Source organism: Pan troglodytes, chromosome 5 (genome assembly GCF_028858775.2).
Source record: "Pan troglodytes isolate AG18354 chromosome 5, NHGRI_mPanTro3-v2.0_pri, whole genome shotgun sequence".
In the NCBI taxonomy this organism is placed as follows: Eukaryota; Metazoa; Chordata; class Mammalia; order Primates; family Hominidae; genus Pan; species Pan troglodytes.
Genome location: NC_072403.2, coordinates 66,143,586 through 66,156,439, shown reverse-complemented (window position 1 = coordinate 66,156,439; position 12,854 = coordinate 66,143,586). Strand labels below are relative to the sequence as shown.

Genomic DNA, 12,854 nt, shown 5'->3' with positions numbered 1-12,854 from the left:
AATAACATAAACAGCTGATTAACACATATTTTGAATATTACATATATTCACTGTATTATATATATTCACTGTAACCTCACAATAAAGTAAATTGGAGAAAAAAAAATTAACAAAGTCATAATAGGCCAGGCACAGTGGCTCACACCTGTAATCCCAGCACTTTGGGAGGCTGAGGCAGGCAGATCACCTGAGGTCAGGAGTTCAAGACCAGCCTAGCCAAAATGGTGAAACCCCGTCTCAACTAAAAATACAAAAAGAGAAAGAAAGTCATAAGAAAATACATTTACAGTACTGTACTACATTGATCGATACCGTAAGTTTACATTATCTATTTACAAGATGAACCATCTGTCTGAAATGGCAGTCAACCTTAGCTGGAGACCTCAATCTATATTACATATCAAGCAATTCAACTTTTTCTTGTAATATCATTACTTTTCTCTGGTTTGGGGAAGCATTTCCAGCATTACTAGTGACACTTCCTATGAGCCCGATGGTGTTATTCAAGGTTTATGATATTGCACTGAACACGATGAAAAATACCTGAGAACTGTGAGAGATCACTTTACTGTAATATACAATTTACTGTGCAAACTGCTTACGCTGAGATGATTAGCATCACAGAGCGTTTTAAGCAGATACTTGCAACACTTATAGGCTCACCACAGTAGCAACAGGGTGGGGCTATTAAATTACTATAGTAGTACAGAATGTGCTACAGTTAATTTTATGTAGGTTATAATACTGCATCTTTATATTTGTTTACATTTCTCTCTACTGGGAGTAGCACCATGTATGGTCTGTACATTTGTGTGCATGTGTTTTGATAAATTTTAACTTTTTGCAATAGATTTCTGTATATCTCATGTTAGTAAATAAGACTAGTATATATTTTACACATTCATATATACTTAATTTTTTCTTCCTTTTTTTGATATTTCTAGGCTATGTGGTTCATCTGCAAATTTTTTCAAATTGTTGCATATCCCCAGAAAATTTTCCAATATACTTATTGAAAAAAATCCACATGTAAGTGGACCCATGCAGTTCACACCTGTGTATTTCAAGCATCAACTTGTATACTATCATTCTTCTGGTTTTCAGGCTTTTGGATTCAGACTAGAACTACAACATTGGCTCTCCCAGGTCTTCAACTTGCCAACTGCGGATCTTCAGACTTGTCAACTTCCATAACCCCCAACTCTCTCTCTCTCTCTCGCTCTGTGTGTGTGTGAGAGAGAGTGTGTGTATGTCCGTGTGCATGTGTGTGTAAGTGACAGAAAGACAGACACACACACAGTTCCATTTCTGTGGAGAACCCTAATACATCTACCTACTTAAGACATCGAATTCCTAATAAAAAGATCAAAAACTGTTTTAAATTAATAATACATAATGATGTCAATGGCAGAGCAAAATTCTCACATCGCTTGAAGAGGGTCTAATTTAAAACCTTTCTGAACAGTCATTTCACAGCATGCATTAAAACTTTAAAATTGTGTGTAGTTTCCTTTTTTTTTTTTTTTTCTTGAGATGGAGTCTCGCTCTGTCACTCAGGCTGGAGTGCAGTGGTGCGATCTCAGCTCACTGCAACCTCCACCTCCCAGGTTCAAGTGATTCTCCTGACTCAGCCACCCCAGTAGCTGGGATTACAGGCACCTGCCACCACGCCCAGTTAATTTTTGTAGTTTTAGTAGAGACGGTATTTCACCATGTTGGCCAGGCTGGTCTTGAACTCCTGACCTCAGGCGACCCACCTGCCTCGGTCTCCCAAAGTGCTAGGATTATAGGCGTGAGCCAACCTTCCCAGCTGTGTGTAGTTTCTTATAATTTTATTTCCTGGTGAATGCATACACACACACACACACACACACACACACACACACACAGAGAATATAATCAAAACTATAATCAACTATCTATGTCCACAGGATATTAGCTATTTGACTCTGTTATTTATATTAGTAACATAAATAACAGAGTCAAATTAGACACAACCAAATGTCCAACAATAGGAGAATGATTAAACAAATTATATCACTTTCAAAGGATATATTATGTAACTCATTAAGATACTTTCAAAGATTGGTCAAAAATATGGAAAAATAATCATAATATAATGACAATTTTTAGAATGGTGAAAATCAGCAGTGTTTAGTTCTGTAGACTAGAGTAAAAGGCTACAATGTTGACAGTAATTATTTCAAATTGGAGGATAACAGGTGAATTTTTCTGTATTTTTCATATTTTCTATAATTAGAATAAATTACCTTTAAAAGAAATATAAAAAATATTATCCAAAACTGCTCAAAGAAAATCCTATTAAATGACTTCATTAAGATTCTATGGATAATTGTCGATGAAGACAGTTTTTAAAACAAATCTGAAAAAACTGTAACAGCTTTTTATAATGTTATTTTTAAAAATCTAAGCTTTTTAATAAAGTATATAGCTACAGATACGAGCTGAATTGTGATCTCCTAAAAGTCATTTGTTGAACCCCTAACTCCAAATCCAACTGTAATTGGAGATAGGACCTCTAAAGGGATAATTAAGGTTAAATGAGGTCAGATGAGTGTGGGGCCCTAATCCTGTAAGACTAGTGTATTTATAAGAAAAGGAAGAAACACCAGGGATGCACATGCACAGAGAAAAGGCCATGTGAGCACAAAGCAAGAAGAAGGCCACCTGTAAGCCAAGGAGACAGGCCTCAGGAGAAACCAAATCTGCCAATACTTGGATCTTGGACTTCCAGCCTCCGGAAGTGTGAGGAAATAAACTTCTCTTTTTTAAGCCAACCAGTCTGTGGTATTTTATTTTGGCAATGCTTGCAAACTAACATAAAACATAATAAAGTACTATAAAATGTACCTGGTAAATATTCTTTCTTCTATAATTTACTTTTAGGAGGCAGCAAATCAAGAAATAAACAGTAAAAAATGTTCTTCATACCACAGTGTCATGGCATAGAAGGGGCAAGAAATCATATTTCCAAGTAAAATGTTATTAGCTGGCACTATTAAAGAGAAATAAGGCATAGGATTGGGAATATAAGCACTGCAGATAGGATTTTTAAAAAGTTGTTCCGGTTTATAGTAATTATTGTCCATCTAAAAATGTTCTATAGGCTAGGTATGATGACTCAGGCTCACAGCTTTAATCACAACCCTTCAGCATGCCAAGGCAGGAGAACGGCTTGAGCCCAAGAGTTTGAGACCAACCTGGGCAACATAGTGAGACTCCATCTCTACAAAAAATTTAAAAAAGAAAAAAATTAGCCAGGCATAATGGTGTCCACCTGTGGCCCTAGCTACTGGGAAGGATGAAGTGGGAGGTTCACTAAAGGTCGAGGCTGCAGTGAGCCATGATTGCACCATTGCACTCCAGCCCAGCCTGGGCAACCCTGTCTCGAAAAAAAAAAACCAAAAGTTTATAAAAGATTCTGCATAACATAATAGAAAATATTTTAAATTGTTTCATTTTATTTGTTCATATCTCCCAGTGCTCAAAACATTATGTGCATATATTCCTACAGATATATAACTCTGAAAGCAATTTCAGTCCTATAATTACTACTGGCAATATACCTATAAAGGAAAACATTCCTTTCCCAATCTTTTGTATTAGATTAATATGCAAGTTTCTTTTTATCTAAACTGAATTGTCAACACATTTATCCTTTTAGAATTTTCAACTACATTGCAGGGAGCATATTTAAAAAAAAAATAGACCGTTTCATTTTCAGACCAAATTAAAATATCAGGTACCACTCTGATATTTTTTTTCAAAATTACCTTGTCTGGATCCATCTTTCCTTTGATAAATTCTTGCTTCCAGAACTGCAATGCCTGTTCCAAAGTTAAACCAATGCCCTTCAGAAATAGGACATACTGCATTCGGCCTCCATGACGAAGATGGTGATTTTCCCGCAAGGCTTTATGTAACTGATGCATGCAACGTGGGAAGGATTTGGTAGAAAGCTACAAGAAAAAACAGTAGAGTTTTAAGTTAAGTGGAAGACTTATCAGGTACCCTGTAATATTTGTTATGGTTGCTAATTCAATTTAATTGGAATAAAAAAACAAACACCATAAGAAAGTGCTACTTTATTACTGTGGTTACAGATGACTCTTATCTGTATAAGATGTTTCTTATTAACATTTTTTATTGGTTACAAGTTAATATTTTAGATACTTTGGATTAAATAACATACTATTAAAATTTATTTTACCTGTTTTTTTTAATTTAATTAAACTTTTTCTTTGAAGTTAACTATAGACTCCCATACAGTTACAAGAAATAATACAAAGAGATAGCATATATCCAAATTCTCCCAAAGATAAAATCATGTACAACTACAGTAGATTATCACAAACAGGATACTGACATTGATACAATCCACTAGTCTTATTCAGGTTTCCTCAGTTGTACTCATGCACTTACTTCCGTATTAAATTTTATACAATTTTGTCACATGTAGGTTCATACATCCACCACCACAGTCAAGATGCAGAAAAGTTCTGTCACCACAAAGATCTCTCATGATTTTATAACCACCCCCATCTAACTTTTGCACCCTGCTCCCCTCCCTCAGCTCCCTAATCTTTGGCAACCACTGATCTGGTTCTCCATCTCTATAATTTTGTCATTTCAAGAGTATAATAGAATCATATAATATGTATTGTTTTGAGATTGTCATTTTTTACTCAGCAGAATTCCCTCAAGATTCATCTAAGTTGTATATAAGCTTATTTCTTTATTACTAACTAGTTTTCCATGGTATGAATGTATCATAATTTATTTATTCACTCATTGAAGAACACTTGGGTTGTTTCCAGTTTGGGCTATTTCAAATGAAGCTATTATGAGCATTCTTGAAGAGGTGTTTATGTGAACATAAGATTTCATTTCCCTGAGATAAAAGTACAATTGCTGAATAGCAGATGAACTTTTAAGATAACTCAAATACAAAGCAGAACGCAAAAATAAGAGAAACTTCTCATAAGGAAAATTCAAATAAATATGTTAAAGAAACCAAGTTAAAAGGAACAAAGTGTAGTTAGTGCCTTAGTGCTAAAAATGAAATATCATTTCCTACTTTAATTTTTCACTTACGGTTTCAATTGCATTCTCTATGACTTCCTTAAATATCCTCCCAAGACTTAAATTCTTACTCCCTCACATATGCCTTAGCAAGTTCACTTCATCTATAAGAAAGAGCAGGTCTCACTTTGCTTGACTTTGCTGTTCCCTCTAGTGACCATCTAGTTTCTCTTCATTCTTTTACAGTAACAACTTCTGAATTTTTCCATCCCCAGTCTAGTTCATTCAGACCTATATCCTCCCTTGGTAGAACTAACTAGAAAGCCTTTCAGCTCCTTTTCATGAGACCATTTTTGTTCCTTCATATTAATATCTGATTTTTTTCTAAACATTGTTCTAATCCATACAATCAATATTCAACATCCTTAGTATGAACATGCAAGGTTTCCTCAATATCTGGTAACTACTTTTCTTTTTTTTCTTCTTTTTTTTATTTTTTTTGAGACGGAATCTCACTCTGTTGCCCAGGCTGGAGTGCAGCAGTGCCATCTCGGCTCACTATAACCTCTGCCTCCCAGGTTCATGCGATTCTCCTTCTTCAGCCTCCTGAGTAGCAGGGATTACAGGTGCCTGCCAACATGCCCAGCTGATTTTGGTATTTGTAGTAGAGACAGGGTTTCACCATGTTGGCCAGGCTGGTCTCGAACTCCTGACCTCAGGTGATCCTCCTACCTTGGCCTCTCAAAGTGCTAGGATTACAGATGGCATGACCCACTGCGCCTGGCCAATAACTACTTTTCAATTATACATAACAGAACAATTATTTATTAAGTGTTCTGGAATATAAGCTAGGACCTAATTGTCCCCTTTAATTCAGTTAAGGAAAAAGACACCACAATTATTATATTCACTACTATGTAAGTGACACATAGTAGTGAATACATGAAATAAATGATAAAATGAGGGCTCCAACAAGGGCAAAACTTGAGCACCACAGAAGCACTGTGACAGGGAGCCCGGGAAAGCCCAGTATATTATTACTACACCAAAATAAGTCCTCGGCTCCAGTCCACTGGATTATTCACTATCCCATGACCACGCAGTCATGCTCTGTAGCTTCTCATTTTTCTCACTCTGCTAGCCCTGCCTGGTGCACCCTTCTCATGCACATGCCATGTAGCCAAAGCCAAGTCATCATTCAAGACCCAACTCAATTTCTATTTCTTTTGGCACATTCCTTGATTACTTCTTATTCATTCAACCAACAAGTATCTATTTAACACTTACTATGTGTACAGCCCTGGGGAACCAGTAGTGAACAAAGAAGTCAAAAACCCTGTCCTCGAAGAGCTTATTTTTAATAGGAGGAGACGGACAATGAATACAGACATTAAAAAGATAACATCTGATGCCAAAACACTGGAAATGAAATAAGAGAAATGAAATCAAGTGTGATTAGGGGAGAGGTACTTCCATTTGGGTGGCCAGGGAAGCCTTTTTGAGGAGATGGCATTTCAAGTAAGACAAAGTAAGTTGGATTCTAGTGAAATGAGGATCCTGAGAAGGAATAAATGTGGTGTGCTAAAAGAGAGAATAAGATCCATGTGACCAGAGCAAGTGAGTGAGCTGGAATGGAGCAGAAGATAAAATAGAAATGATGAGCACATATGGCTTCAGAGGCCACAACATGAGTTTGGATTTAAGTCTACATATGATGAAAACCCACTGGAGGGTTCTGACCAGAAGACTGATGTGATTCAATAAACAAAGAGAACTCTGGCTGTTATGTAGTGAAAAGACTATATGAGAGTAAGAATGGAAGCAGGAGGGATACTTAAGAGGTGTGGGCAGTAGTCCAAATAATAAAAATTAAAAAGATAGTGTCTGGCTATATACAGATAGAAAAATGATCATGGAAAACAAGCAAACAAAAGAATCATAAGTCCAGGATAGGGGATAAATTATCAACTTGGATCTTGCAGAGGCCAAGAACAATAACAAGAATAGCGCCAGTACACAAAACCATTAGCTAGGTGTTCAAATCATCAACGAATACAGGTGTGGGTGGAGGGGGTGGAATAGCAACAAAGGAGGTATCAGATGATATCATAAGATCACAAGGGCTTTAAAGGAGCTGGAGCTGTAACAATGGAAGGCAGAGAAATGTGGACCAAGAAAGACACTCACCGCATACCTATATACGAACTCGGGGGGAAAGTTGTCTCTACTTGAAGAGGCCCACAGGGGAAACAGCATTGAGAAAGCCAGATTTGTTAGAAGAAAAAACTAAAGAAAAAATTTGGAGAAGAGTTGCAAATACCAAGGGATATGCAAATGACATGCTGTTGTGAAGATCAAACAATATAGATACAGAGTTAGGAGGCAGTCCAAAAAAAGATACATCTGTATTACTCACCACGAGGTCTCAGGCACAGACCCATGACAAGATCATCATCATAGCACTTAACATTATATTGCTCATTTATTATTTATTATTTATTATGTTGTCCCTCTCCCTCATGTAAGGTCTATGAAGGCAGGGAGATTTTCTGTTTTCCTCACTTCTGTATCCACAGCACAATGGCTGCTACATAACTGATGGGCTCAATACATATCCATTAAATGAATTAATATTTCTATGAACTCCAACAGTATCCAACCAAATTCACATTTGCTTGTGAATGGGGAAACATCTAGGTAGAACAAAGAACAGAATTAACCTCCAACCATTCACATTATATAAGCACAAATTATATGAGTGGAAGTGGGAAAGGGGACTGTTAGAGATAAGTGTTTAATAAAAAAATTAAAAGATGGGACATCTTTGAGAACAAATTTCAAATCAACAAATCAACTGTGTAAAGTAGGCAACCCTATTGTTATTTCTAGACATATTAACTGCAAGTACTTTTTTATAATTTTTCAAATGGAAGATGACCTATTCATTCTGATCCAAACTCACGGTCTTTCTCTACTAGTCTTATTACAGTTCTTGTTTCCAAGCATTAAAATCCCTGTGTATTTTTAATTTCTTGTGAATAATTTGGTAGTTGTCTAACCCAAGATTATTTATGGCTGGCTTATTTTCCCTTTGTGTATGGAGTGCAAATGCTGTTATGTATTAAAGAGAAATTCTACAAGTATGGCAAAGTACGCTACCCTATGGAACCACAAAGTCAAATGATGCTAAAATAAGCTATCTATTAATCTCGTAGCCTACACTAGATGATGAATTGTCCTCTCCCCCTGAAATTCATATATCAAGTCCTGACCTCTAGTAGCTCCAAATGTGACTATATTTAGAGATGGGGCCTTTAAAGAACTCATTAAGATTAAAGGAGGCCATGGGGGTGGGGTCCTGATCTCACACACTCAGTGTCCTTACAAAAAGAAGAGACACCAGGGATGTATGCAAGCAGTGGGAAAACCACAGGAGAACACAAGGAGAAGGCAGCCATCTGTGAGACAAGAAAGGCCCTGGAAGAAATCAAACCTACTATCCCTTTGATCTTGGATTTCGAGCCTCTAGACTGTGAGAAAATAAATTTCTGTTGTCATGACAGCCCTAACAAACTAATACACTTAGTGCTTTCCATTTCCCCTTTATTAAATGTATACAGTATTTAAATGTAAACACAAACTCCATTTAGTTATTTAAAAGAATTCCTGTTTGGAATCGTTGATTAAATTCTGTTTTCATAAAAGTACAGATAATTTTCTGATTAAATGATTTTCCTATGATTTTTAAAAAATCATCTAAGTAGGACATGGGATTTTCTTTAAAATTAATCAGCAAGCAGTGAAATAATATTCTATCTCCTCACCCAAAAGTCTTTGATTTAAGAAAATCTATGTTCCCTCCATTGATACAGTTCTAAGTTTAAAAGAATGTTCTACTTACCAAATCAATCTGATCTAAAGAAATCTTCCCAACATTTCCCTGGGTACTGTAATCTTGGCTAGTGTAGGAATGACTTTAAAAAAAGAAAAAAAATATATTAAAACAGATTCATAAAATACTTTTGATCCCTTCGAAGGAAATTTTTTAAATTCTGAAAATGATTAAAATAAGAAAGCATTTTATATGTAAACCTTAGCAGAAACATAGCCAAGTGTTTTAAACATATTTAATGAAATTAATTTAAGTAACTTACTCCAAAATAATAGAAAAACATAGTAACAGTCTGAACCTCCTGACTCCTAGTCTAGAGCACCACTTCCATTTTTTTAGAAGCATAATCCAAGTTGTTGTTAAAGTTCAAACCTCTACCATTTATCCTTTATTAACAGCACGACAACATAGCAAAAAAGCAGCTGGAACTTAAATTGGGAATCATCACTTAAAAGTAGCATGTGAGCAAGTTACTTAGTTACTCTCTGTATGCCAGGTGCCTTATTGACTAATGGCGATAATAATGCCTGCTTTGCAGTGTTGATAGGAGGTCTGAATTGTAAGAATTTTTGTTAAAGAGCCTGACATAAAGCAATCACTGTTTATTAAAATAAATAATATCTGAATAGCATTTTACAGTGTACCAAGAGTCTTCAATAGCCTCTAATTAGATCCTTGCAACCCCCTGAAAGAGCGTTTCTGTATATCATTTGATGAATGGAGGCTTGGAGGAGTTAGAAACTTGTTAGGATCAGAAAGCAAGTCAGCAGTGCAGTGGGAACTCAAAGCTTTTGATTCCTAATTCCCCATTTTTTCACTGCACCATATCATCCTCTTCCCTATAATAAATTTTCCTGCATGATTATCTTCAAATTAGGAAACATAACTTGGTATATACTACCTTAAGCCACCCACCTCAGTAATGTTTCACCTCCTTCACACAACACACTACTCATGCCCAACTCCATGAACACAGACTCAGGTGCATGCAGGTGTGACATAGCAAAAAACAGATGCTAGATTACATAGAAATTCACAATCAAACCAAAGATTATACAAATACCACAACTAAAGGGAAACCCTGGAGTGAAGAGTCATTATGATCATAAAGAATTCCACCGGGGCAACAGAGTAAGACTCTGTCTCTACAAATAATAAAAATTAAAAAAAACAAAAACAAAAACAGAAACCTGGGCATGGTGGCATGCCTGTAGTCCTAGCTATCTGGAGGCTGAGGTAAGAGGATTGCTTGAGCCAGGGAGATCAAGGCTGTAGTGAGCCATGATCATGCCTGAGCATTCGAGCCTAGGTGATAGAGTGAGACTCTGTCTCAAACAAACAAACAAACAAACAAAAAATCCAGATACTACTTTCTATCTGCTCAGTTACAGATTCTTCCTGCTGAACCACATATACGCTCAAGATGGTCTGTAGATAGGCTGTTGTTTCCATAATCAATCAATTTTACTGATTAAACAATGGGTATGGATTATGAAGCAAAACCACAATATAGCTGGCTCACACCTGTCAACCCAGCAATTTGGGAGGCTGAGGCAGGCAGATGGCTTGAGCCCAGAAGTTCAAGACTAGCCTAAGCAACAACATGACAAAACCTTGTCTCTACAAAAAAGACAAAAATTGGCCAGGCATGGTAGTGTGTGCCTGTAGTCCCAGCTACTCAGGAGGCTGAAGCAGTAGGATGGCTTGAGCCCAGGAGGTGTAGGATGCAATGAGCTGAGATCATGCTCCACCCTGGGTGACAGAGTAAGACCTTGTATCAAAAAAAAAGGAAAAAAAAAGGTACAGATTTCCCCTCCCTGCAAGTCCTCCTTCTACAGGCTAAGAAGGACCTGAGAATTACTCTGAGAGCAGAATGGGTAGACTAATACTGAGGGAAACCAGAAGATGCCACCCCCAAAATATGAAGGATTATTGAGCGAAGGCAATTTAAGAAGAAGCAGATTCAGGAAAGCTCTCTGCCCTCCCTCTATCTGCCTAAAAGCAAAACACAGATTTACAAAGACAAAAGTCATCCTGCCCACCTTTTACCAGTGAGAACAAAGGTTGATCAGTGAAGATAACTTCAGATTCTTATTATGTGGAGATGATACCAGAGGAAACTATATGAACAAGCTTTACCAACTGGTCTTTATCTGCCATTTATTTGCCTTCTCACAAGTTGCTGCCACCAGAGACTCAAAGTCCTTTTCCTTTGCCATGTCACTTCTCTAGAAATGTATTGCTCTTAGTTGAATTTGCTACGTAAACTTGAATTGAAAGCACCTTTTTTGAGAACTACTTACTTTCTGGATGTTTTCCATGCATATGTCTTCCATAGCACACACATGTGCTATGGTTTGAATATCTGTCCCTTCCAAAACTCATGTTTAAATTTAATCCCTAATGTGGCAGTATTGAGATGTGGGATTAATGGATAGAGGATTAATAGATTAATGAGTTGCCATGGGAAGGAAACTTGCGGCTTTACAAAATGAGGAAGAGAGACTTGAGCTGGCATGTTAACACACTCAGCCCCCTCGCCATGTGATGCCCTATACCACCTCAAGACTCTTCAGAGAGTCCCTACCAGCAAGAAAGCTCTCACCAGGTACACCCTCTGGACCTTGGACTTCCCATTCTCCATAACTGTAAGAAATAAATTTGTTTCCTTTATAAATTACCCAATTTCAGATATTCTGTTATAAGCACAGAAAACTGATACAAAATGTTAATAAACTTGTTTGTTTTTCTCCTATTAATCTGTCTTTTGTTACATGGGTCCTTTCCAATCTATAGGGCTTGAAGAAAAAATTCTTCTTCTTCCCCTATGAGACCATATCCTAAAACACATCTCCTCTTGTATTATTTTCCCTTGCCTTGAATTATCTTTCCCTTGAGTAACACCTTTCTGACAATGTGTTATTGGATTCTGTGCATTCCATTAATTTCAGTAGCACCATGGCATATAAAACTCATGCAAAGTTAAATTGATAGCTGCCATTTAACTTTAATGTTTTAGACTTTAGTACACAGCATAACCAGATAATTGTTTCAGTGAAATCTCAGGAATAAAAATGTTATTTCTTTTTCCAACATGTCTTACAGTAGAGCAAAGAGGCAGCATGGGGCATTGGGAATGGCAGTAGGCTAGGAGTATGAAGACACGTTCTTGGTTTTTTTTGTTTGTTTGTTTGTTTGTTTTTGAGACGGAGTCTCGCTCTGTCTGTCGCCCAGGCTGGAGTGCAGTGGGGCGATCTCGGCTCACTGCAAGCTCCGCCTCCTGGGTTCACGCCATTCTCCTGCCTCAGCCTCCCGAGTAGCTGGGAATACAGGCGCCCACCACCACGCCCGGCTAATTTTTGTATTTTTGAGTAGTGACGGGGTTTCACCGTGTTAGCCAGGATGGTGTCGACCTCCTGACCTCGTAATCCACCCACCTCAGCCTCCCAAAGTGCTGGGATTACAGGCGTGAGCCACTGCGTCCGGCTGGTTTTTGTTCTTTAAATCCCAGTTCTGCAAACTGGGACAAGTCACTTAACCATTCTGATTTGCATCATCCTTATTTGTAAAATGGCACTAATAATGCCAGCCCTGCCTAATTAACAGAAATACTGGGGAAATCAAATGAAATAATGTATCCAAAGTGCTAATTAAAATCAGTAAAGCATACTCCAGCACAAAGAGCAATTGCAGTCTTGACCAGTAAGTACAGAAATAACAGGATTGTAAGAGAGACAACAGCATGATCCTGTAGAGGAGCCATCACCCAGCTGGGAAGTACTAGGCCATGCCATTGACCCTTATAAGTCTCAGCTTCTTAGTCTATCAGCTGAAGGTGGTGATTACAATGATGTAACAGGATTGGTTCAGATCAAATAAACAAATATGAAAGGCCTCTATAAATGGTAAAATGATGTAC

The 12,854-nt window shown here is 37.3% G+C and overlaps 1 pseudogene; it reads right to left on the bottom strand.

Annotated features, from left to right (window-relative positions):
* Positions 1 to 12,854, bottom strand: part of LOC129144368 (DNA primase large subunit-like) — a 152,378-nt pseudogene that overhangs the window by 110,058 nt on the left and 29,466 nt on the right.